Raw genomic sequence first — 23,508 nt, forward strand, 5'->3', positions numbered from 1 at the left:
AACAAAATCTACCCGCCCTCCCAAGGAATATAGGCCTCTTACACATTCTATTTACCAAAGTGATTTTTTTTAAAAAGCCATAAAAGTATTACCAATGTGATAAGGAAGGTATTCCTGATGGGACACTGGCATCACTGAGAAGCTCAGTGGGGGGTGTCCTCTAAGCAGTGGCTAACTACAGGAGACCCTGTTACTGAACTGCATTACTTAGTAACTATCGGACTGATAGAAGCTCATACTAAGTAGTTTTCAGATAGAAATTAGATGAGTGCAATTATTTCAGTGAGTGGCAAGATCAGATAGAGGCAGAGTGACTGCCAAAGGGCCTGACAAATAAAGAGCTATAGATTATGTTAATGGAAGATGCTGTTCTTAGGGTGCCAAGTTCAGGATGTATAATCAAAGGCTCAGGTTAACTACCCTCATAAATGTTTCCAATCCTGAGTCATTTCTCAGATTAAGAACCCATGGATTGAAGGAGAGGCCAAGTTCCCAGAGGAGGGATCATTCAATACCATAGAGACACTAATGATCCTCCCCATACCTTCCCCAAACAAACCACAGCCATTTGTTGAAAAAATACATAAAATGCAGAAAAAGGAACACCTGGGCATTTTGTTGGACACAAAATCCAAGTTGATATTGAGACTCTGGAGCCATCTGTGTAACCATGCCCCCATGTTAGAGTAGTGGTAAATGATGCCCATGTAATAAATTGAGTCTTGACTCATGTCTATTTCATTTTTGGGTCTGAACCCAATTACTGAGCTTTTCTCCAGTCTCCAGTATAATTGAAATGGACATATTTAGCAGTAGGAAAAACCTTCATGTTGGTTCTTTGGCCTACAGGGTCTACGATGTAGAAGCTATTACATTACAGTGGTGATGGCTAAGTGGTAGCCTCTGAAACTGCCCACCTTCAAGACTGTGCATCAAAAACAATACCACATTTCAGGGGAATGTCAGAGATTAGTGCTATTCTTATGCACTTAACGGAGTAATGTTGGCTCTCATCACATCTTTATTTAATTCAGCTATGTGGATCTTCACACAAGAAAGTTGCATCCTGAAAGAGGACAGTGGATTACTGCAGACTTAAAAAATAGACCCCAATTGCAGCTTCTCTTGCAGAGGTGATATTCTTTTAATTTTTTAATGTTTATTCATCTTTTGAAAGAGAGAGAGCGAGAGTGAGAGCGAGAGAGAGAGAGAAAGAGAGACTGAGCATGAATCAGGGTGGGGCAGAGCAGAGGTGATATTCTTGTTAGAGCAGAGTAATATAGCCTCAGGTTCATGGTATTTGGTCAATAGTTTGGCAAAGGTGTTCTTTTCTATGCTATCAAACGGAGGGATAAGAAGCAATTTGCATTCGAATGAGACAGGCAACAGTACATTTTAAGTTCTTGGATCTTATGGGCTATATTAACTCTCTGTTCTCTTCATAATACAGTCCATAGGGATTTGTTTCATAGAACAGCATGTCACTACATTATATCAATGGCATCCTATCAATTTGGCCAGTAAGCAGAGGTAGAAAATGTGTTACGGTTCTCAGCACGATGCACATTCTCCAGAGAATAGGAGATAAAAGCTAAAAGATTCAAGGATCCAATGGTTACTTCCCAAATTGGGTATGAGCAATGCCAGAGAGCACATGAAAACTGCCTGAGTGGATTATCAAGAACACCATGTCATTTCTCACTATCGTACCGATGTCTCTCCCTTAGCACACTCCCATACTCTCATAGAGAGTCAGTTCCTATGTCAAATGGATGGAGGAGGAGCAAGGGCAAATTTGGCTCATGGATGAGTTAGCTTTGTGAATATGGCCAAAAATGTACTGCTGTTGCACTGTGGTCCCAATTGGCAGAAAGACAGCAGTGAGAGAAATGCGCCCAGCAGACTGAGCTCTGGTCTGGTTATCCATTTTATTCTAATCAACCATTTTACATGGAAAGAAGAGTAGCCTAAAGTAACAATGTACATAGATTCATGGACAGTGGTAAGTGCCTCACCTATCTAGAAGTTGGAATGAGAACAATCAAAAGACCAAAGACAAGGAAAACTGGGAGGAAAAAAAACTCTGAATGGATTTATAGAGTAAACAGAAACTATAAAGATCTTTTATCCCATTTTAATATCCATCCAAGACAACCTATCATGTAAGAGGCAATATATAATCAAAGAGGCAGATGAGTCTACCAACTGACCTTGGCCACTTTTATCATAGACTACCTCAATGCTGGCCCACTGAGCTCCTGAGAGAACCAGTCATGGTGAAAGAGCATCTATCCAGAGATGTATGGATCCAACAGCATGAGCTTCTGCACAATAAAGCTGATTTAGCTACTCTTCAGGCTGAATATCCAATCTGCCAGCAAGAGAGACTGATGATGAGCAACTCTGATATGAAGCCATCTCTAAAGGAGACTAACACTCCTGTGGTGGTAAGATGATTACATTAAAAACTCTATCCTGAAGGGGCAGTAATTCATTCTGATTGGCATTGACATATTTTGAAGGTGAGTGTGCCTTTCCTGCCTGCAGAAATGGGAGCAGCACCACTATCTGAGACTTACAGAGCATCTGATCCTTCAACATGAGATGGTGCAGACCATTTTTCTCAGACCATAAAGTCCATTTCACAACAAAGGAGCTATGGCATAACTTTGGAGTCCATGGATTCTATCACCACGTACCAACTATCTAGGATATATGAGCCTGAGAACCCAGGGGGGAGAAAGAAGGGCTTCTTCATAACTTTAAGCTCTGGGGCTCTGGAGATCCCCTTTCTTCTATAACAGGTAAAGTGAAAATTCTATTTAGGTTTAGGTTTTGTCTGCCATCTATTCATTTTAGGCTCCTCATGCAAAGAGACCAGTAGGGAAAGAAAGCAATCATCACATTGGTAGGGGTATTTGACTCTAATCATCAAAAGGATATAGTGTTGCTATGACACAGTACGGGGGTTGGGGGGGTGTGGAGCGCAAGGAAGAGTAAGTTTGACACTTGAGTGACTCTTGTTATGCTGTTGATTGATTTTAATGGTCAATGGAAAAGGACAGAGGACACAGCCTGAGAAGTACATTGTGACCTGGCCTCAAATTTCTAGGCGAAGAGGTTGTATGTGACACCACTAGATAAGACAGTTTGAACAGCAGCAGCATTAGCAGAATATGAGGAAAATATAGAATGAGAAACAGAGGAGGAAGATAAGAGGCATCAGTTTCAGCCTTCTAGAGCAACAGCAGAGGGAGCTGTAATTCACCCCATTTAATTTCCCCTGGTATATCTCCATAGGAATGCTGGAAAGACAGCTCCCAAGGAGGGTGAACTACTATAAGAAACAAATTCATCCCAGTAGCACAAACAGTAGATTGGAGTGGGTGCCACGGTATGCCAACCAGGTCTCTCCTTAGAATTGAGGCACCCATTTGCTCAGCTACCAGAATCGTTGACTGCTCAAGGTTTACAGAGGTATTACTCTGCAAGTATTACCCCCAGTCAAAATAAACTGCTTGCCAAAAGTTATGTCCTGTCGCCAGGATTAATCTCCACCCAGTACCTACCTAGTATGGAGATACAAAGACCCAATAATGCTTGCCTCAATTCAGAGTTAACTCCGAGAGGCCATCCTAGCTCCAGATCTGCCTGTGGGATCACGTGAAACCTCTGCTGTCAATGATTTGCTGTTCAACTTGTCCTTTGGTCTAATCCTGCTGCCCTCATTTATTTACAGGTGTTGCTGCTGAGTGAACTCAATATGTGGCCAGCTCACAAATCTCCATCTTACAGTCTATTTTTAGGGAACTGACCAAAGATATAGAGCATATTGGAGATAGCACTTCCCAGGCTTCTGCTATTCAGTGGGAGCATAGGACTTGTAGGGTAATAAAGATGAGATTGAATGAAATATCATTTCCTGGCTGAAGCTACAAAGCCTAGGTTTGATGTTTTGGTCCTCTAAGAGTTTGGCTCCATTTTTGTCCTTGATACCATAAAGCATACCTGGTCCTTTGATATAATTCTTTTCTGTTTACATTTATTTAACTAGTTTCTTTGTGACCAAGAGTGAGTATGATGACTGTCACTTGTCTGAGGCTTTACTTAGTACCAAGAGGGAAGAAATTAGAATGTTTATTCTCTTAGCTTTGTTTTTTTCTTGGATCATTAATGGGTCAGAGACCAGCAGTTTGCTATTGACCAGATCCTTAAAATCAACCTCTTCCTGCCAGGAGTTTCTTGTGGGCCTGAACTGTCCAGTACAAATAATGAGAACACTTAGCTCCATTTAAGCTCAGTTTTACTTGAACCAAAGTTACTACATGAACTTAATGCCTTTCTTTATTCTACTACACAGGGGTTACCACTCTGAGATTTATTTGATTTTTAAGTCTGGCTAATTAATTGTTCAGTCTGTGCCCTCAGCATTAGCACAGGTTTTTTGGAGCAGTGCTACCCAAGCAATAGATTAATTTACATGGTACAATGCATCTAGAATAATCATTATTCCATAGAATTGTTGTTGTTTGGATTCTAAAGAGAGAGAAGATATCTCCCCACTGACATAAAAAATTTCTATTGTAAATTTCAGGGGAAAAAGAAAATAGATTTTATATATACATTTTTTGGAATAGCAGGGCTTCCTGGAAATTTTAATTAGTATACTATTTCACTAACCATACTGGACAAAGAGCTTCAAGTTGCAAGGAACAGAAACCCACTAAATCCATCTTAAATTAAAGATATGGAAGAATCTTCCAGAAATTTTATGGAGGACATCTAGATACCTAGAATATATGGTAGACATACAGGTAAGTCTGGATAAAGAAACCAAGACTGCATATTTCTATTTCTCGTCTCAAAACTTCGTATTTCTTTTCTATGCCATTCATACCTCCCTACTTCATTTTTATCTCTGTGCAGTTTGCTTCTTACTTTCACTCATCTATTTGGATATGGTCCATTATAGCCTACCAGAAAATGGCAGCCTAAGCCCCTTAATATTCCATGTTATTAGCTCAGCTACACACGGTCCTTAAGTATCTCAGATGAATCTGACTCACTTAACTTGGATCAGATGAATACCACCGTCCAATTGGCTATCAGTAATCAGGGATCTCACCTGGTTCTCTAAGTCCACTCCTTTAGCAATGACATTTAGTGCCCAGGCATGCCTAAAACATGTCTTTAATACTGAACCAAAATTTGTCAAATTTCCTGGGTCCCATCTAAAAAAAAATAAAAATGTTTTTATAATTGAGTTTATGGCTGGTTTTAATGACAGTAATTAATTAAATTTATGGTGCCAAGTGATGGTCCATGGTGTAGGATGCACTTTTTAAGTAGGTCAAACTAACAAAATCAGCTGATGTACAGTAAATGGCCAAATATTAAAAAAAATGAGTGGAAGAGAAGCTGTCACAATGGCAGTCATTAGGTACATACAGATGCATTAAGGTTTGCCCTATGCAGCAAATTTACACACAAAAATAAAATACCTAGCAAATATTTTTTGTTTTGTTCTAAACAGAGCGGAAGCAGAAGCTAGCCAGAACTTTTCATAGCTGGTGTTAGGAGTTGTGTATGGTCATCCTAATCTTGAACCTTCCCATCTTTCTCAGTGTGTAAGCATGTTTGCTGCATTTGTACCTACTAATTGTATGACTACTAATCCTATCTTGCCTAATAGTGCAAAAACAATCAAAGTATTAAAGCTGCTGATAAGCCAAGATTTATAATTACAATTAAAACAAAAAAAGCGCCAAATCTAATGCCATAAAATTCACACAACTTTTATGAAATTTAACTTTTCATAGATATGCATATGTCTGTAACTTATATAGTATTTTAATGGGCATAGGGATAACACATACCCACACACTCTGGGAATCTATATGTTCACAGAGGAACTTCTATTTGTGTATGATGCATGCATATCTCTGAATGTACTAAAATGTTAAATCTGAGGAAAAGAGCTTTTTCCTTTCGACAAAATTGTTTTGGCATCTTCCTTAATTCCTCAATTTATACAGTTTTACAAAAATGCATTAAATACAGATGTTAAATCAAGTCAAAAAGTGAAATTATTATACTTATAGAAAACATATGCTTCCATTATCTAACCATTAGAAATAAAAGCTATTTCTGCATAATATTATTAAGATGATTGCTAGATAATTTCCTAGCTTGGTTTATGTTATACAGCAAACTAAAGCAATGTTTTTCAACCAGTAGAATATAAGAAATATTAAGGTGTTAGTTGTATATATAAAACCACATAGGATGAAGGAGACTGAAAATCATAGAACAAATTAAAACTACATTTATTGAAAACGTAATTTCCCAAATATACCATTGTATGTCAGTTGTACTTCAACTTAAAGAAAATGTATTTTCCCACACCAATAAGTTCAACTAAACTATTATTATTTAATTTCTGTAATAAAATTTTATTGAGGAATGAGTCATATAATTCATATAGCAAAAAAATGCACACATTATACAACTCAGTTTAATAAAATCACAGAGCTGTGCACACATGTCACAATCAACTTCAGAGTATTATCACTTGTGAATGGAATCATACAGTATGTGGTGGGGTTTTGTTTTGTGCCTGAATTCTCTCACTTAGCATATTTTCATGATGTCTCCATGTATCAGGACTCGATTTCTTTTTATGACTGGTATTGTTCATATGGATATCCTACCCATTGTTTACCCATAAGAAGGACATTTGGGTTATTTGCACATTTTTGACTCTTCGGAAAAATGTTGCTATGAACATACATGTAGAAGATGTGTGTGAGCATATGTTTTCAGTTCTCTTTGGTATATATCTGGGAATGGAATTGCTACATCACATGGTGACTACATGTTTAACTTCTGAGGAACTGCCAAACTCTTTTTGAAATTGAACTGCTTTACATTTGCATCATCAATACATTAGATCTAATTTCTTCACATCTTTGTAAACTTCTGTTACTGTTTTAATCTTAAAAAAATTTTTTTACTATTTATTTACTTTTGAGAGAGAGACAGACAGAGTGTGAGTTGGAGAAGAGCAGAGAGAGGAGACACAGAATCTGAAGCAGATTCCAGGCTGTGAGCTGTCAGCTCAGAGCCCGACTCGGGGCTCAAACCCACAGACCAGGTGATCATGACCTGACTCAAAGTCAGATGCTTAACCAACTAAGCCACCCGGGCGTGCCATATCTTTTTTATTATGGTCATCACAGTGAGGTGACATCTCTGTTGATTTACATTTCTCTCTGATGACTAATAATGTCAATATTTTCATGTGCTTGTCCATACTTCTTCTTTGAACAAATGCCTATTCTAATTCCCCATTTTAAAATTAGATTATTTGTTTTTTATTGTTGAGTTTGAAATTTTCTTCATGTATTTGGGATATAAGTCCTTTATTGGAGATGTGATTTGCAAATATTCTCTCATTCTGTGGGTTTTCTTTTCGCTTCTTTGTCCTTTGCAAAACAAGTTTTTAATTTTGATGTTATCTATTTTTTGTCACTTATGCTTTTGTTGTCATAGCTAAGAAGTCACTAATTAATCCAAGGCCACATAGATTTATGCCTAATTTTTCCTAGTGTTTTATGCTTTTAGCTCTAAAATTTAGCTCTTTGATGTATTTCATATTAATTTTGTACATAATAGGAGATAAATAACCAACTACATTTTTTTTCTAGGTAGCTATCCAGTTTTCCCAGCAACATTTGCTGAGAAGTGTATTTTTTCCCCTTTGGATGTTCTTGGCATCCATGTTGAAAATCAGTTGACTGAGAAAACAATAATTAATTTAAGTAATGTCCAAAGGTCTTCTCCCTATATATTTTCTTTTATGGATATTACTATGGATTATACTTAATCGTAAAATGTTTCCACTCCCTAGAAATCAACATGGATGGTTCATATTAATTATTTATGCCAGATTCCTCTAAATCTTGGCTAAAGTTTGGCTAAAGCTTTTCTAGAAGTATTGATTATTAATTAAAAGCCATTTTATCTTCCGATGAACCCTAACTCTTGAGACAGCTTGGATAAGATACTTTTGCTGAGAACCAAGTAGCAATCCAGTACTTTGCTTCCCTCAAAATTTATGGCAATTTCCATGATTATGAGTTTATGAATCATCTTTCTCTGTGTTAATCACTCCTGATGGCCTTCCTTCCTTGCCAGGGAAAAAGAAACTCATATAGGCCCATTAGGCTCTGATTTCACAATCACTGGCTTTAGGCTTCTCATTTTTATAGCCTCCCATCCACTCTTCTAGTTTTCCAGGTGCTTTTACAGTCTCCATTACATTAGAAAATGAGAAAGAGAACTTCTCTCTGTGCTATGATGAGACAAGAGGAAGCCCAGAGCAAATGTATCTGGGCCCCAGAGTTTTAAAGCTCTTTTAATTCACTCAGCTGATCAATTTAAACCCACTCCACCCTAGAGCACTTGACCCTCCGGTCAGCTGCTTCAAGACAGATCTCAACACCAGCCACAAACTTTCTAATTCTACCTCCAACAACATGGAAACCTTAGGTCCTGAGCACCACTAATAGAATCTGGAGAAATATAACCTTTCTTTTTCCTTGTAACTCTACTCTTGGTATTTTTTGATATGATCCTATGTTTATACACTAAAAAATTTGCTAATAGATATGGACTCTCTAATTATCTTATGTTGGAGGATATCTTTAATATGTTTTGTCCATGTTCAGCAGCAACCGATTAGATACATGAACACCAAAATTACATACATGTCAGTTATGGTCAAGGCAAAAGCTAAACCACTTAAACATGGAGAAACGCAATTCTCACTGATATTATCTTTAAATAGATAAGGAAATTGTGAGCTGGATTAGTGCCTAATTAGTGAAAAATGTATACAGCCAAGGCAGGGCCCTTTTCTTGAGGGCCCATAAGTCCATAACTTGAGTGGAGAATGTATGCTTAAAGAGGAACTGCAGCCTCCACATTAACCATTTTAAGTAATCTTACATATAACCCAAGGAAATAGAAGTTATCTGCATTTTATAATTAAAGAAACTGAGGTTAAGAGTTCTTATATAAATAACCAAGACAGGTAATCAATGGCAGAGTGGGAATTTAAACATAAGTCTTGCAGATTTCAATGTGCGTACTCTTTCCATTACATCTCACCGACAGCCTGTGAATCATTACCAAATGTGAAAATAGTTGAACTAAAATAACTGAAAAGACAATGCGAAAATGTTGAACAGTGAGGTTAGTTAAGGAACAATTTGTCTAATTTTTAAACTCACTCAATTTGAATGTTTTAAAATGTTTTGCAAAAAAGTACAAAGAGCTGAAAGAAGAAATTCAAGCAATGAATAGTTAATTTATTATAACAAAGGTAATTCATTAGGGAAAGATTCTTTTTGGAAAATGGTGCTATAATAATTAGATGACAATATGCAAAAAAACAAAACTAACCTAAGCCTTAATGCATAACTACATACCAAAATTAATCTGAAATGCATCATGGATCTAAACATAAGAGATAAAATAACAAAACATCTAGAAGAAAACAAAGGACAAAATCTTTGTCACCTTTGGTTAGGCAAAGATTTCTTAGGACACATAAACCACAAATCTAACAGAAAACTTAATAAATTGGAATATATCAAAACTAAAATCTTTTGGGTAATTTCTATTATATATAAATCATACCTCAATAAATCTGAATAAAAAAACTTTCTGAATGTACCCTGTAATTTATAGACAGCAGGTACACAAAAAAATCCAATAAAATTCTTCCTTTCAAAGAATTCATTATTTAATGACATCATATAGACAAATAAAAATAGCTACACAAGTGTGTGCTCAGGTTTGTACCAGAGGAAGGTCTTTGGAGCCTGAAGAAATATACTCTCTACTTTGCCTTGTGAGAGTATAGTCTCTTCCCCTTTATAGCTAAGGGTTTTGAAGCACAGAAATGGTAGGTAACGTGTCCTAGGCTTCACAGGAAGTCATACAAATTCTTAAGAGAAAAATCAGGGGCATCTGGGTGGCTCAGATCATTAAACATCAGACTCTTGGATTTGGCTTGAGTCATGATCTCATGGTTCCTGAGTTAGAGCCCTGCCTTCGGCTGCACACTGTCAGCACAGGGCCTGCTTGGGATTTTCTCTCTTTCTTGCTCTCTCTGCTACTACCCCACTTTTGTTCTCTATCTCTCTCAAAATAAATTAAAAAAACTTTAAAAAATAGGATAATGTTATATCTGAATAAAAATAGGTTTCTTAGTCATGATAAGAATTTCAGAGGCCATAAAAATTACTGACAACATTGAATATAAAAGTAAAAAATATATCCATATGTCAAAAAATTAGATAGGAAGCTAATAGACAAATGAGAATTGGGGGAAATGTTTTTGTAAAAAATTATAAACATAGCAACAACTAATTTTCTTAATCTATAAGAGATGCTTAAATATCAAAAATAAAACATTCAATAAAATAGGTAAAGGATGTGAGCCTCATTCCTAGAAAAGGAAATGTAAAACGCCTTTAAATATAAACAGGGGCTAAACTGCAAGTCATAATAATAAAAATGGAAACTAAGCAAGATACTGCTTTTTACTGATCAAGTATGTGAAGTTAAAAACTTAAGGTAACCGGGGAAACCTAACAGAGGACCATGGGGAGGGGAAAGGGGAGTTAGGGAGAAGGAGAGAGGCAAATCATGAGAGACTCTTGAATACTGAAAACAAACTGAAGGCTGAAGGGGAGGGGGAAAAGAGAAGGGGGGTGATGGTCATGGAAGAGGGCACCTGTGGGGAAGAGCACTGGGTGTTATATGGAAACCAACTTGACAATAAACTATATATAAAAAAAAATAAACAACCATTACCAAAATTGAGAAAACAATGGATTATATATGTATGATATTTTATTCAGACCTATTTCTCATTGTGTATCATATTAACCAACCTAGAAATCTATCATGCATATTATGTGGATGTTAGGGAGTTAGTCAATTTGAACATATAATTCAATAATATGTGAAAAGCATGCAGATTCATTTCTGTATAAAAGCAACTTGAGATAACTGGTATTATTTTATAAACAATTTTTTTGTTGATCTGAAAAAAAAATTAAGGGTGCCTGGCTGGCTCCTCAGTGGAAAGAACATGTGACTCATGATCTCAGAGTTGTGAGTTTGAGCCCCATGTTGGTTAAAGAGATGATTTAAATAATAAAACTTATTTATATACTGAAGTGGTGTGAGGCAACATGGAAAATTATACATTGATGGTGAAAGTTGAAAATGGTGAACCTAACAAATAGCAACTAGCAATATTTGTTAATATTTATACATGTGCATACTCTGGATAAACAACAAATTCTTATGTTTACTATTTAATTTTCTTTTATTTTCTATATAAATTTTCTATTTAATTTACTTTCTATTCAACTATGTAAAAAGGTATGACTATAGAAAAATATTTACATGCTCCTTGTAATAATAAACTAATAAGAAAAATAAGACAAATGAAATAAAATTTAGGCACAGGCAATTAAACAGGAAAATTATATTAATAGCCAGCTTAAAAAAAAATAAAGATGTTTGAAATCTATGTAAGCAGAAAAGAGAAAATCACCCAGAAGAGAAAAATTAGGCTGGCTTCTCACTGTGTCACAGCCTCACAGCACTTCTGAACAGAGGACAATGTCTACCAAATTGTGACCTGTGTATGTGGTATATGTGTATATGTCTGTACATGTGTGAGTGTGTGCTATATATATAAAGATTATAACACTACATGCTTAATATAGTTAATATTTAACTATTTCTATTTAATAGATAAATTATTAAATATACTTATATCATATAAATTACTATATACATATATTTCTATAAATATAAATTACTGAACACTATATACCACTAAATAGATAATATTAAATTATTATGATAATAAATAGTAGAAAAAAGCATGGACTTTGAGATCAGAATATCAATGGTTCTATTTCTGGTTTCTCCAAAACTTCCTTAATCTGTGACCTTTGTCAGATTATATAAACTCTGTAAACCTCAATTACTCTACCTGTAAAATTGGGTTAATAGTATCATCTATATCATAGTACTGGAATTAACGTCATATAAAGTGCCATGCATAATGCCTGACAGGGCAAATGCCTAACGCATATGTGCCGTTGTTCAGGGGTCCTGGACGCTAATCATTGGGATACAGCTTCTCAAAGGGAAGGCCAGAAGGGGAGCAGATCCCTGCCACCTCGGTGAATGAAAGATACTTGTAAATTTGACAGAACTTGTGAAGGATCCTGGTATCCTCTTCTGTCCTCTCACTTGAGAATTACTGGCATAAATAGTTCTTTACCAAAGGGTAGAATGAAGGCTACAGTTTTGTAATACTCTTCATTAACCCTCTTAGAAGGAATTCTTGTTATTGTTATTTATCCATTCATTATTCTTTGGTCTACATTAGGTCAGCATAACAATAAGTAAAATATAAGTGGCAGGACATAATATTTGTTCACAAAAATTACTTTTAGCTACTGGATTGTATTCCAATTTTTTTTTCTTTTTCCCAAACAACTTATTTTCTTTTTGTTCATTCAATTCCAGTTCCTGAAAAACTTCTAATTAGCTACCTGGAAAAGGTCTTCCCACCCCCACTTTAGGGCCAATTTATTAATTTTCTGGATTCATTTCAATGAAGTATTTATTCATAGTGTTTTCTGGTATATACTTGGTATTTCAAAAGTTGGCATTTTCCTTGCTTGTTTCTGGACACTAATATTTAATCATATAATCATAGGAATTGGAGATGTTTGAGACCTAACAATTCAGTCTCCATCTGCCTGCCAAACCTGCTGCTGTTTTCCCTATCATTTGGCACCGATCTCTACAAAAGTGGTGATTTATCCACCAACATTGTTTTAAATGCTGAGTTTTTGTACATATATCAGGAATAGCCGCTACCCAAAGTTTTATGTATGTTCTCTGGCCATTTTTTTTAGATGCCTATACTTCTAATAGTAAGTGGGTACTTGTGAGAAGATAAATATATACAGAAAGTCCAAATCATCAACCATTGCAGTCATTTTAGTGCACCTGTTATTTCAATGAGCAAAATATAAATCACACAAATGGCAGGGACAAAAATGAATAGCCTCTCCAGTCAAAATTTCAGACCCACCTCCAAGTACCACTATCATCACTGTGTGATTTTTTAACAATAAAATACTTGCTCAACATTTAAAAATGCATTACAGATTTTATGGTCTTCCACTTCTAAAGAATAAGTTCTTCCATTTTAAAGCTTCTATCACATTCTAGAGAGACGTGGTTCAGGTGGAAGGTTTATTAAATTTCAGATGCATAGTGGTAAATGGATTTAAAACATCAAAAGCAATAAATATTACATTCATCTCCAAATATTTTCCTGCCAGAGACTCACACATGTACTTGCTTTGAGCTTTATTGCACTTCTAAGGCTTTAGTCCACTAAACAATATCACTGCAAGAATATTTAGAAAATTACCTCAAACTATGGCTTTATGAAATTATTCTTACAGAGGAATCTGATTTATATATGACTCCTTCTTGTAGCTCTTACGCTTTCATAGGTAGAAAAAATTCTAAGCCAAAAAATATAAACTGACAGACCGAAGCCTAATCCAATCATCCTCTGCTCTAACCTTTTGTCCAGGACTTCAAACATTGGGTTAAAATGTTTCCTTTTCTTCCACACAAATCATGAGTGTCCCCATTTAAAAGACAGATAATAATAAATCAATACTTACCCCCCAACACACACACACACTATACTTCACTGAAATTCACCTTAACTTTAATCATTCTCCTGCATTATTTGTGGACCAGTCTGTCCCTGACTCTTGATGGTAAGCTACTTTGAGGGTAGTTAGATTTTACTTTGGTATATCCTGCATTCTGCACACTGCATGCGCTTTATACATTCTAAATGAAAATACATTAACTAAAATAAAAACCCATTATTGTCTTTTAATGACATAAGAAATTACAAGATTTCCTGTAGATCTTGTGTCTATCAGACAGTGAAGTGGTGAGGGAAATTACTTATAATTACAAAAGATTAACCAGTCTTCGGGAAATTCTGTGTACCTTTAGATTAGACAAGGTAGTTTTCATTAGTTTTGAAAATTCATATTCCTCTCAAACTCTTATCCCGACATGAAATCCCAAACACAAATCTTCCAACTAGCATACAACAGAATCATTCTTCCTCAGAGGGACACTTAATTTACATAACAGAGACTTTTGGAGCTTGCCCTGAAAGTTAAGATCAGCACTTAGGAAACGTCTGGGTGGCCCCATCAGTTAAGTATCCAACTCTTGATTTTGCTTCAGATCAGGATCTCACAGGTTCCTGAAATAGAGCCCCATGTGGGGCTCCATGCTGACAGAGCAGAGCCTGCTTGGGATTCTCTCCCTCTCTCTCTGCCCTTCCCCTGCTTGTGTGTGCTTGCACAGGCTCTCTTCACTCTGACTCAAAATAAATAAATAACCTTAAAAATATAAATAAAATAAAATCAGCCCTTAGATAACATCTTCGTTCCAACTCTTGCTAACTATAATTCTGAGAGAGTCAGTTAACCTCTCTGTACCTCATTTTCCTCATCTACAAAATAATGAATGGCTAGGCTTACTTGGTAGGAATGCTATCAACATAAAATAAATACAATGCTTTTTATGACAACGCCTAGTATACAGTAACTATACTGTAATGGACAGCTAAAATTATTAATGTGAACACAGGAGTTACATTTTCCCTCTGATTACTTCTTACTCTCCAAATAATTGCTTCATTGGGGCATGATAGGGAAATCAAAACAAAATACATTTATTTATTTTAGAAAGCAAGAATAAAAACATTGCTTACTGAAGGATACAATCCAATGTTAGCCCTTAAAAAGTGGAGAACTAGTAGTAAAAAATTATTTGAACAAATAAGAAGAGCAATCACCAAGCGAGATTTGCCATCTTGTTAATTAACAACATCTGACGAGATGACATCATCTCCTTTCAGCAGTCTTTGGACTAACTCTAGAGATGTGACAAAGCAATTCTACTAACTTCAAAAGGTAAAGAGTTTTAAGATGCCTCTAAGAAAGTTCAATGAAAGTAAAAAGTATAGAGTGTACACATTGTCCTATTCTGAATATTTTACATTGACATAACTTTAATGGCCCTAAATACTCATAACCACATTAAATAGAATTCCTAAGACAGATTTCCTAAGAACCTGAAATATACCATGTAACGCTATTTCCTAAAGTAACACTCTAGAATACTTTTGACATTAAGAGATATGTCTTTTTTTGGAGAGTCAACAAAAAACGAAAAAGTACATGTAAGCACTTATTCTGGACATCAAGAACAAATACAGAGAGAAATAGAAAACATTCCAGACAAAAGTATGTGTGTGGCTTATTTTAGATCAGTAAAATCCACAGATACAAGAGTGAATAAGATATGTGCAGGGTTTTATCTTGGAATCATATAAAATGTGTTAATTTTTGAATCCTTTTTAGAGATATTTTTTTGTCCCCAATCTGTCCAAAGCTATAATGTCACTGTCATCAATAATACTTCATTTTTTCTGTATTGACGAATGAGACATTTGATCTAAAGTTGGAATTGTCTTTTTTGTGCCCAAAAACTTTAAAAAAGTCTGATTCTAATAGTACATAGAAGAATGTTTTTGTCTCCTTATATATTTCTAGAATTAAAAAAATTATTTTTGATGTTTATTTATTATTGAGACAGAGAGAAACAGAGCATGAATTGGGGAGGGGCATAGAAAGAGGGAGACACAGAATCTGAAACAGGCTCCAGGCTCTGAGCTGTCAGCACAGAGCCTGATGCAGGGCTTGAACCCACAACTGTGAGATCATGACCTGAGCCTAAGTCCGACACTTAACCGACTGAGCCACCCAGGCGCCCCTAGTATTTTTGTTTTATTAAAGAGTAATAATTATCTTTTACCTTTTGATAATTTTAAACATATGTTTCAGTTCTGTGTTCTTTCTCTAAATGTTATTTTGAAGAAAAAGAGCAATTATAAGCAAAGAATAGAGAGATGCATCATCATTTAATACTAGTCCCAATGCTCTATAAGCATATGATACATGTAGAAGCATATAGAAGCATATAATATACATATATATGAGCATATAAGCACATAAGCATATGATCAGAATTTATGTATTCTGATCTATAAGCATATGTAAAGAGTATAAATACTTGTTTCTCTCTGGTGATATAGGTACTTGATATCTGATGTTTGTTACACTGAACATAACTACAAATACCTCATTACAGTGTTGCCAATTGTAATACCCGCCACCATTAATAAATCAATAAATGCCATATAATATTTCTGGAGGTGCTGGCAGCATACTAGTGGTAAAATAAACAGTGATTCTTGTTCTCATCTCATGGAACTATATTGTGGTCAAAAGAAATAGTCTGTGAATAAGTCACCAGTTAAAAGGCAAAATCTCAAGGAAATGTGAGGGGGAATATATTTCAGGCTAAATTGATATGAGTGATAAAGAAAGGGTGCCACTTTAAATGAGGCAAGATTTAGATAATTGTCAAGACATATGCATACACATACACACATATATATTTCTATAATAAAAACACTGCACATACTGTTCCACACTTAAATCTTTGTTTCTGAAAAGTTTCATTGTTTAAAATCTTTTCAATATTTATGGTGATCAGCATTTTTCTCTTGCCAACAGTGTTGTCATGAATATGCACATACTTCCTTTATTGCATGTGTAACTGCTTCTCTGTCGTGCAAGAAATGGAATTGCAGGGTCAAAAATGATGTACACTTAGGATTTTAATAAATATTAATGCAAAGTTTAGATCTCTTAACAGAACTATTTCTTTGTATCATTGGAAGAATATACCCAAGTTTTAATCATTGCTCATTTGGTAGGCAAAAAAAGGACATAGCATCCTTTTGCTATTTTAATTAGCATTTTTGTAGCTGTTAGTGAAGTTAAGCGTCTTTTTCTTCACGTTAAGGATCATTTTTATTTCATCTTTTTCATTCTTTCAGTTGTCCAAATCTCTTACCCATTACTCTTGGATTTTTATGTATTTTTTATTGACATTTGTGTGTATGCATGTATATAGAATTTGAATATATACTATTTATATACAAATAATACACTACACACATATGTTCTTGTGTGATTACATATTTATATTCACATTGACATGTACATGAACACATAACCACACAAGAATACAAAAATGTGTATATACATAGTGCAAATATCTTCTTTATTATTGTTCTTAACATTGTTTAATGTTATTTACTACAGAATGATTGAAATATCATACAGTTAAATTTATTAATTAAGTCCATGTGGCTTTTGTGTTATTTTGTTTTTTATTTTTCTTATTCCTATTGTAATGTTACATAATAATGATATCTTCTAATAGATTCACACTTTTGTTTCTTACATAATGAAATTTATATTCTTGAATTTATTTTTGTGAGTTACACGAGGTTAGGGTTTAATTTCCTTTTCTTCCTATTGAAAGGCAATTTACCCAGCACTGTTGATTACCACGGTATCCTTTTCCCACCAATTCAAAATACCACCCTTTATATGCACTAAATTCTTAGGTCTGTTTGTGGAACATCATCTCATTCTTTATTCCCGTCCCAATGTTACTGATTACTCAGTTTCTACACTCAGTTCTGAAATATGGTAAGCAAATCTCTCTTTTCTTATTGTATTGATCTTTTTCAAATGTTCTCCTGGCTTTGCTGGCATATTTCCCTTCTAAGTGAAGTTTATAAGGAGGATTTTGAGTTTCTTCAATAATACTAATAGGGTTTTTTATTACACTGCAGTGTATTTACAGGTTAATTTGGAGGAGTATTCTTATCTTTACAATATTAAGTCATCCCATTCAGAATATGGTTTAGCTCACCTTTTATTCAAATCTTCTTTCATGCACTTCAGTAAAATTTTATAGTATTCTTCATATAGGGCTTATACTTATTTTCATTAGGGTTATCTTTATGCATTTTATAGTTTCGTGGCTATTGTGAAGCAGATATTATCATCTATTATGTGTACTATCATTGCTACCATACAAGAAAGCTATAGAAAATTGCAACTCTGCCATATTCTGAATATAACGGCATTTTTCCTTCCTCCTCTTGAAAATGCACACAATTTATTTCTCTTTATTTCTTTCAATACTTATACATTTTATTTTTTTATTCCTTGGCTTGGCTGGTACAAAAATTGATTAACAATATGATAGTAAACTTTCTTTTCTTGTTACTGATTTTAAAGGGAATACTTCCAATATTTTACTACTATGTGTGATACATGCTCTATAGCTATTTGATAGATAAAATTTATTAAATTAAGAAATTCTTTATTTATAGCCAGCTTAAAGGTTTACTTATTAATTTTTAAATCAGAATTTGGTGGTATATTTTCTAAAACAGCTTTAACATGATTTTTCATCCACCGCAAACACCGTAAATTAACTTGGTCCATTTTTACTACAGAACAAATCTTTCCATTTCTTAGAAAACATACACTTGGTGATGATATGTTATTATTTTCAGTCTCTGCTAGAATTTATTTGCTAATATTTTAATTAGGATATTGACATTTGTGCTCATTAATAAGATTGGCCTATGCTTTTATTTGTTCTGTTGTTCTTGCCCAGTTTTGTCTACAGGTGGATATTTTTCTCTTTAACTTCTATAAAATTAATTTAGAAGAACTACATCTTAATCGGTGATCTAAGTAGTTTATATAACAGGGGGACTTTAATCTGTTCTTTAACAGATACAATAAATTATGTAGATGGACATTTTCAGGAGAAGATAATGCTTTGTTTCTTAAGTTAAAAAAATTAATGTTTTATTTCTTTTTATACAGAGAGGGAGACAGACAGACAGACAGAGCATAAGCCGGGGAGGAAGGGGCAGTGCACAAAGAAAGAGAGAGGTACAGAATCTGAAGCAGGCTCCGGGCTCTAAACTGTAAGCACAGAGTCTGAATCAGGGCTTGAATTCACGAATCATGAAATCGTGACTTGAAGCAAAGTCAGAAGCCTAACCAACTAAGCCACCTACGTGGCCCTGTTTCTTAAGTTTTTATTTATTTTATTTTATTTTTTATTTTTTATATAGTTAATTTTTGAGCCAGAGAGAGACAGAGCATGAGCGGGGAGGGGCAGAAAGACAGAAGGAGACACAGAATCTGAAACAAGCTCCAGGCTCTGAGCGGTCAGCACAGAACCTGATGCGGGGCTCAAACCCACTAACCAGAAGATCATGGCCTGAGCCGAAGTGGGATGCTCAACCGACTGAGCCACCCAGGCGCCACATGTTTCTTAAGTTTTTAAATTCTCTATTGATCAGTTTGTGTTACCTATATGATTTTGAGCCATCTTTTATAACATATATTCTCAATCATTTCATCTAAGTTTACAAATTTGTTATAAATAAGAGATTACTTTGTCTTTGTCACAGATTTTTGAGTTCCTCTTGTAATTGTTTGCCTTCTTTTCCACATAATTTTTGCACCTTTTCTTTGACCTTGAAAAAGACTTGCTAAGTTTTTGCCTATCTTATTAATCATAACAAGTCCTATGATTTATTGATATTCTTTAGTTTGGCTATATTGTCCTAATTACCCATCTCTGTTTAAACTGATCTTATCTTTGAGTAAACTATTAAATTCAGCTCTTTTGACTCTATGGGACTCCAAATTATTATATTTTCAGATAATGTTTTGAGGAGTGGGGCAGGGGAAAAAATGTTCACTTTCAAAGCTTTGTGATTTACCTTTTTTGCTTTCTTGTTTTTTTTATTAATTAATTAATTTTTCATTTACATCCAAGTGAATTAGCATGTAGTGTAATATGGTTCCGGGAGTAGATTCCTGTGATTCATCCCCTATGTATATATAACACCCAGTGCTCATCCCAACAAGTGTCTTCCTTAATCCCTCTGACCCATTTGGCCCATCATCCCACCTACACCCCCTCCAGCAACACTCTGTTCTGTTCTCTGTATTTAAGAGACTCTTATGTTTTGTCCTCTTCCCTGTTTTTATATTCCTTTTGCTTCTCTTCCCTTGTGTTCATCTGTTTTATGTCCTAAATTCCACATATGAGTGAAGTCTATGATATTTACCTTCCTCTGAGTGACTTATTTTGCTTAGCATAATACCCTCTAATGCCATCCACGTTGTTCCAAATGGCAAGATTTCACTCTTTTTGAGTGCTGAGTAATACTCCATTGCATATATACACCACATCTTCTTTATCCATTCTCCTGTTGATGGAAATTTGGCCTCTTTCCATACTTTGGCTATTGTTGATGGCACTGCTATGAGCATTGAGGTGCACATGTCCCTTGGAAAGAGCACACCTGTATCCTTTGGATATATATCTGGTGGTGTAATTGCTGGGTTGTAGGGTAGGTCTATTTTTAACTTTTTGAGGAAACTCCATACTGTTTTCCAGAGTGATTGCATCAGTTTGCATTCCTATCGGCAGTGCAGAATAGATCTTCTTTCTCTGCATCCTTACTAACATGTGTTATTGCCTGAGTTGGTAATGTTAGCCATTCTGACTGGTGTTAGTATCTCAGTACGGTTTTAATTTATGTTTCCTTGATAATGAGTAATGTTGAGCATTTTTTCATACGTCTGTTAGCCATAAGGATATCTTCTTTGGAAAAGTGTCTCTTCATGTCTTTTGCCCATTTCATCACTGGATTTTTGGTTTTTTGGATGTTGAGTTTGATAAGTTCTTTATAGATTTTGGATACTAACCCTTTATCTGATATGTAATTTTCAGATAGCTTCTCCCATTTCATTGGTTGCTTTTAGTTTTGCTGATTGTTTCCTTTCATCCTCAGTGGGGAAAAACTGAGAGCTTTCCCCGTGAGGTCAGGGACAAGACAGGAATGTCCACTCTCACCACTGTTATTCAAAATAGTATTGGCAGTCCTAGCCTCAGCAGACAACACAAAGGAATAAAAGGCATCCAAATTGGAAAGGAGGAAATCAAACTTTCACTTTTTGCAGACAACATGATTCTCTATATGGAAAACCAAAAGATTCCACCAAAAAACTGCTAGAACTGATTCATGAATTCAGCAAAGTCACAGAATGTAAAATCAACACACAGAAATTGGTTGCATTTCTGTACACCAATAATTAAGCACAGAAAGATAAATCAAGGAATTGATCCCATTTACAACTGCACCAAAACCCATAAAATTATTCCTAGGAATTCCTAGGAATAAACCTCACCAAAGAGGTGAAAAATCTGTACAATGAAAACTATAGAAAGCTTATAAAAGAAATTGCAGAAGACACCAAAAACATGGGAAAATATTCCATGCTCATGGATTAGAAGGACAAATATTGTTTAAAATGTCAATACTACTCAAAGCAATTTACATATTCAAAGCAACCCCTACCAAAATAACATCAGCATTCTTCACAGACCTAGAACACACAATCCTAAATTTGTATGGAACTAGAAAAGACCTCAAATAGCCAAAGCAACCCTGAAAAAGAAAACCAAAGCTGAAGGCATCACAATCCCAGACTTCAAGCTGTATTACAAAGCTGTCATCATCAAGACAGTATGGTATTGGCACAAAAACAGACACTTAGATCAATGGAACAGAATAGAGAACCCAGAAATGGACCCCAAAATGTATGGCCAACTAATCTTTCACAAACCAGGAAAGAATATCCAATGGAATAAAGACAATCTCTTCAGCAAATGGTGTTGGGAGAAGTAGATACAGACATGCAGAAAAATGAACTTGGAGCACTTTCTTACACCATACACAATAATAAACTCAAAATGGATGAAAGACCTAAACGTAAAATAGAAGTCTTCAAAATCCTAGAGGAAAAAGCAGGCAAAAACCTCTTTGATCTTGGCCACAGCAACTTCTTATTCAACATATCTCTGGAGGCAAGAGAAAAACAAAAGCAAAAATGAACTATTCAGACCTCACCAAGATAAAAACTTCTGCACAGCAAATAAAACAAACAGCAAACCTAAAAGGCAACCAATGGAATGGGAGAGGATATTTGCAAATGATATATCAGATAAAGGGTTAGTATCTGCTTTATTAAGGGTCATTTTCAGTCTAAGTTCATCTCTTTCATTTAGAGTCTTACTAAGGAACGAACATACCTCAGCAATGAGATTTTTTTTCTACCATTTTTTCCTAATCTGGCATCCTTAAAATGCCAGCTTTAAATAATGGTCTTCAATTGCCTTGACACAAATAATTTCATGTTTTAGATTATTTTCTTTCCAATGCCCCATCCCTTATATTTTTATAAGGAAACATTCATTTGCTTCAGTAACAAAAACCCTACTGAAGCCCTGGCAACTTCAGGACCATGACTAAGCAGCGCTCTACCTCACCTTCTCTGCGGTCCTCTCACTCTACAATCCTCCATCTGCTGTGCTCATCCATCTACCTGCCTGAATTTAAACGTGATGCAGAGTCATGATTATCAGGGCGGTCTTAAAACAATGTGGATTTTGTTGTTCGAGGAGTGAGTAGATTGCTGAGACACGGTGCGAGGGGTGGAGGGGGGTGTGGTGTTTTTGGTGAGGGAGGATGCAAGGAGGAGTCAGCTGTTGTCCTCTTTTGTAATCATTTAGTAAAAAAGGACTTAATTTTTGCCTTGCATCAGGATCGCATTATTTAGTAATCCTTTTTATTACCAATTCAAGTTTTCTTTTGTTTTTATCTCTGTTTGATGCTAATCTTAAGAACTGTCAAAGATAAGCTTTTTTTCCCTAAAATGTTTTTGCTTCCTTTACATTGCCACTCTTCTTTATGGCTACACATCCTTATAAGTTTGCAATAAATACGACCGGTGGCTTTCTACAGTTCAAAGGAGCCATTCATTCATTTACAAATAGTCTCAAACCACAGTTTAAATTCTTTATATCCTACTTGTTGACAACTTCCAAGAACAAATATCCCATTTTTCATTCACCAATTCTTTTTTTTAAGTTTTTTTAATGTTTTATTTATTTTTGATACAGAGAGAGACAGAACATGAGAGGGGGAGGGGCAGAGGGAGAAGGAGACACAGAACCGGAAGCATGCTCCAGGCTCTGAGCTAGCTGTCAGCACAGAGCCTGACGCGGGGCTCGAACCCACGAACGTGAGATCCGACCTGAGCCGCAGTTGGAGGCTTAAGGGACTGAGGCACCCAGGCGCCCCCCATTCACCAATTCTTATGGATATCATTTTCTGTTCTTCAAGAATCTGACTTGACTGGGGCACTTGGGTGGCTCAGTCCTTTGAGAGTCTGACTTTGGCTCAAGTCATGATCTTGCACTTTGTGAGCTTGATCCCCACATCGGGCTTTCTGCTGTCAGTGCAGAGCATGCTTTGGATCCTGTCTCTCT

The sequence above is a fragment of the Suricata suricatta genome, chromosome 12 (assembly GCF_006229205.1).
Source record: "Suricata suricatta isolate VVHF042 chromosome 12, meerkat_22Aug2017_6uvM2_HiC, whole genome shotgun sequence".
NCBI classification, from domain to species: Eukaryota; Metazoa; Chordata; class Mammalia; order Carnivora; family Herpestidae; genus Suricata; species Suricata suricatta.